This window comes from Megalopta genalis, chromosome 11, assembly GCF_051020955.1.
Source record: "Megalopta genalis isolate 19385.01 chromosome 11, iyMegGena1_principal, whole genome shotgun sequence".
Lineage (NCBI taxonomy): Eukaryota > Metazoa > Arthropoda > Insecta > Hymenoptera > Halictidae > Megalopta > Megalopta genalis.
Genome location: NC_135023.1, coordinates 3,877,501 through 3,882,671, shown reverse-complemented (window position 1 = coordinate 3,882,671; position 5,171 = coordinate 3,877,501). Strand labels below are relative to the sequence as shown.

General features: G+C 34.1%; 1 non-coding gene across 1 annotated transcript in view; it reads left to right on the top strand.

Moving 5' to 3' along the window:
* Nucleotides 1-5,002: 5,002 nt before the first annotated feature.
* LOC143260367 (small subunit ribosomal RNA) overlaps nt 5,003-5,171 on the top strand; it is a 1,921-nt gene continuing 1,752 nt past the window's right edge. Inside the window, exon 1 of the ribosomal RNA XR_013034507.1 lies at nt 5,003-5,171. This exon is cut by the window's right edge and continues 1,752 nt beyond it. This is a non-coding gene — a ribosomal RNA (small subunit ribosomal RNA).

The window sequence follows — 5,171 nt, the reverse complement described above, 5'->3', positions numbered from 1 at the left end:
TTTTTTCAATTTTCTGAAAAATCCTATCATTAGATTTTTTTAAAAATACGATATTCTTGCTTAACTAACGTTTCTACATAGGGATTAAGCATTTAGAACGAAATCTAATGTCAGAAAATGGCACTTTACTCTTGACATTTTTCGGTTTTTTCAATTTTCTGGAAAATCCTATCATTAGATTTTTTTAAAAATACGATATTCTTGCTTAACTAACGTTTTTACATAGGGATTAAGCATTTAGAACGAAATCTAATGTAGGAAAATGGTACTTTACTCTTGACCGGTACGTTGGGACTTTGAAAATATTCGGGCGTTCCAATCGCTCGTCTGTTGCATCATAGCGCGTCTCGGCGCAATCGACCGATTCGCTCGACCCATTATTTTCGATTTACGGCTAAAATAAATTTTTCTCATTTTATTCAATAACATATTCTTGCTTAGATAACTTTTTTACATAGGGATTAAGCATTTAGAACGATATAATGTTTAAAATAAGGGCACTTTACTCTTGACATTTTACGGTTTTTTCAATTTTCTGAAAAATCCTATCATTAGATTTTTTTAAAAATACGATAATCTTGCATAACTAACGTTTCTACATAGGGATTAAGCATTTAGAACGAAATCTAATGTCAGAAAATGGCACTTTACTCTTGACATTTTTCGGTTTTTTCAATTTTCTGGAAAATCCTATCATTAGATTTTTTTAAAAATACGATATTCTTGCTTAACTAACGTTTTTACATAGGGATTAAGCATTTAGAACGAAATCTAATGTAGGAAAATGGTACTTTACTCTTGATCGGTACGTTGGGACTTTGAAAATATTCGGGCGTTCCAATCGCTCGTCTGTTGCATCATAGCGCGTCTCGGCGCAATCGACCGATTCGCTCGACCCATTATTTTCGATTTACGGCTAAAATAAATTTTTCTCATTTTATTCAATAACATATTCTTGCTTAGATAACTTTTTTACATAGGGATTAAGCATTTAGAACGATATAATGTTTAAAATAAGGGCACTTTACTCTTGACATTTTACGGTTTTTTCAATTTTCTGAAAAATCCTACCATTAGATTTTTTTAAAAATACGATATTCTTGCTTAACTAACGTTTCTACATAGGGATTAAGCATTTAGAACGAAATCTAATGTCAGAAAATGGCACTTTACTCTTGACATTTTTCGGTTTTTTCAATTTTCTGGAAAATCCTATCATTAGATTTTTTTAAAAATACGATATTCTTGCTTAACTAACGTTTTTACATAGGGATTAAGCATTTAGAACGAAATCTAATGTAGGAAAATGGTACTTTACTCTTGATCGGTACGTTGGGACTTAGAAAATATTCGGCCGTACGCGGCGCGTCTCGGCGCTTCGAACAGCTCCGGTGTCCCCATTATTTTCGATTTACGGCTAAAATAAATTTTTCTAATTTTTTTCAATAACATATTCTTGCTTAAATAACTTTTTTACATAGGGATTAAGCATTTAGAACGATACATTGTTTAAAATAATGGCACTTTACTCTTGACATTTTACGGTTTTTTCAATTTTCTGAAAAATCCTATCATTAGATTTTTTTAAAAATACGATATTCTTGCTTAACTAACGTTTCTACATAGGGATTAAGCATTTAGAACGAAATCTAATGTCAGAAAATGGCACTTTACTCTTGACATTTTTCGGTTTTTTCAATTTTCTGGAAAATCCTATCATTAGATTTTTTTAAAAATACGATATTCTTGCTTAACTAACGTTTTTACATAGGGATTAAGCATTTAGAACGAAATCTAATGTAGGAAAATGGTACTTTACTCTTGATCGGTACGTTGGGACTTAGAAAATATTCGGCCGTACGCGGCGCGTCTCGGCGCTTCGAACAGCTCCGGTGTCCCCATTATTTTCGATTTACGGCTAAAATAAATTTTTCTAATTTTTTTCAATAACATATTCTTGCTTAAATAACTTTTTTACATAGGGATTAAGCATTTAGAACGATACATTGTTTAAAATAATGGCACTTTACTCTTGACATTTTACGGTTTTTTCAATTTTCTGAAAAATCCTATCATTAGATTTTTTTAAAAATACGATATTCTTGCTTAACTAACGTTTCTACATAGGGATTAAGCATTTAGAACGAAATCTAATTTCAGAAAATGGCACTTTACTCTTGACATTTTTCGGTTTTTTCAATTTTCTGGAAAATCCTATCATTAGATTTTTTTAAAAATACGATATTCTTGCTTAACTAACGTTTTTACATAGGGATTAAGCATTTAGAACGAAATCTAATGTAGGAAAATGGTACTTTACTCTTGATCGGTACGTTGGGACTTAGAAAATATTCGGCCGTACGCGGCGCGTCTCGGCGCTTCGAACAGCTCCGGTGTCCCCATTATTTTCGATTTACGGCTAAAATAAATTTTTCTAATTTTTTTCGATTACATATTCTTGCTTAAATAACTTTTTTACATAGGGATTAAGCATTTAGAACGATACATTGTTTAAAATAATGGCACTTTACTCTTGACATTTTACGGTTTTTTCAATTTTCTGAAAAATCCTATCATTAGATTTTTTTAAAAATACGATATTCTTGCTTAACTAACGTTTCTACATAGGGATTAAGCATTTAGAACGAAATCTAATGTCAGAAAATGGCACTTTACTCTTGACATTTTTCGGTTTTTTCAATTTTCTGGAAAATCCTATCATTAGATTTTTTTAAAAATACGATATTCTTGCTTAACTAACGTTTTTACATAGGGATTAAGCATTTAGAACGAAATCTAATGTAGGAAAATGGTACTTTACTCTTGATCGGTACGTTGGGACTTAGAAAATATTCGGCCGTACGCGGCGCGTCTCGGCGCTTCGAACAGCTCCGGTGTCCCCATTATTTTCGATTTACGGCTAAAATAAATTTTTCTAATTTTTTTCAATAACATATTCTTGCTTAAATAACTTTTTTACATAGGGATTAAGCATTTAGAACGATACATTGTTTAAAATAATGGCACTTTACTCTTGACATTTTACGGTTTTTTCAATTTTCTGAAAAATCCTATCATTAGATTTTTTTAAAAATACGATATTCTTGCTTAACTAACGTTTCTACATAGGGATTAAGCATTTAGAACGAAATCTAATTTCAGAAAATGGCACTTTACTCTTGACATTTTTCGGTTTTTTCAATTTTCTGGAAAATCCTATCATTAGATTTTTTTAAAAATACGATATTCTTGCTTAACTAACGTTTTTACATAGGGATTAAGCATTTAGAACGAAATCTAATGTAGGAAAATGGTACTTTACTCTTGATCGGTACGTTGGGACTTAGAAAATATTCGGCCGTACGCGGCGCGTCTCGGCGCTTCGAACAGCTCCGGTGTCCCCATTATTTTCGATTTACGGCTAAAATAAATTTTTCTAATTTTTTTCGATTACATATTCTTGCTTAAATAACTTTTTTACATAGGGATTAAGCATTTAGAACGACATGTTGTTTAAAATAATGGTACTTTACTCTTGTGATTTTTCGTTTTTTTTTGATTATTTTGAAAAATAAATTTTTGTAATTTTTTTAAATGCGATATTCGTGATCAGTGAACGATTTCACATATGGATTAAGCATTTAGAATCGTGCGGACGCGTTATTAAAAAAGTTTACTCGATGCGATGGGACTTTAAAAAGTTTGTGAAAATTTTCATATTGGGAAAAAATGTGTAATTTTTTGTCTAGTTTACGGTAGTGTAATTTATTTTAATGTTTACTATAAAAATTTTTTTCGTTCGTTCACGCGCTATGTTACAACAGCACGGCCGGGCGGTCTGTTGCCGCAGCGGTTTACACTCATAAGCGCGCGTGCTATTCGGCCGGCGGCGCCGGCGTCCTTGCCGGCCGTTCGGTATCTATAAGAGATACACGGTCCGTGCGAGGCGGACGGAGCAGAGCGGGTTTTGGGCCAATTCTACGATCTCGGTCGAGAAGCTGTCTCAGAGCTCCTTCGGGGCTTCGGTCCTGACTGTTTCGTGCCGTTTACGTTACGGACTTTTCTCCACACAGCGTGGCCACGGGTCGGTGTCTTTGACCGAATGGCCCATATGTGGCAAGCCCTACGGGGTTGGTTACCCGTATGCACTTTGTATGTATACTCGTACTCACTGAGCAATCGACTCTTCTGTCCGAGCGATGGAAAAATTTTTTAAAATGCATCTGTAAGATTTGGAAGCAAATCGTACCAATTGAAAACTGTGGCTAAAATGAAATAGCCCAGTGGAGAGAGAAAACTATCAAAAAACTGATTTTTTAAATCAAGAGGTGTCAGAAATCGAAATGCCTAGCGCGAGCGGAAGAACACGCTTTCTCGCCAGTCCAGCATGTGTCCTGTCCGTTCTTCCTCGGCTTGCCGATTTTGCCCAGATCAGAGGTTTCGTGCTTCCGGCGGTCAGAAGATCAGCGTGAGCGTACGCGCTTCCACGACTATGGCATCACCCATGTACTTTTTCCTTTGAATATATTTGAGTACATAAAAAATATTAAAACATATAGAGAGAACTGTGTCTTGGATCTTAAAAATTTGTCAATAGCGATGATATATTATTACTTAACTTGAAGTATTTGTACGTTTTAGCTGGGACGTACATTTATCTTACAAGATGTTAATAGCGAGACTCTTGAAGATAAAATTATCTTGTGATTTTATGAAGGCAAAGATAGAAACGTACGAAGCTGGCGTACGTAGAAAAATGTGATTTTATGATAGAACAAAAATATAATACGTACGTTTTTGGGCGTACGGTAAAATATCTGTATGGTAGAAAAATGAAAGAAATTGAGCGTTAAAGAAGATATGTTACAAGCGCGGAATGTGGCAAAACTTGTACATATTTGAAAGAGAAAAATGGTGTGTCGACCTGACATATATATATGAAACAGGCGACGATGGAAAAGGATTTAAATTTTGTCCATTTTATATATACATATTGTATAGTTCCCTGGTTGATCCTGCCAGTAGTCATATGCTTGTCTCAAAGATTAAGCCATGCATGTCTCAGTACATGCCGTATTAAGGTGAAACCGCGAATGGCTCATTAAATCAGTTATGGTTTCTTAGATCGTACTAAAATTTACTTGGATAACTGTGGTAATTCTAGAGCTAAT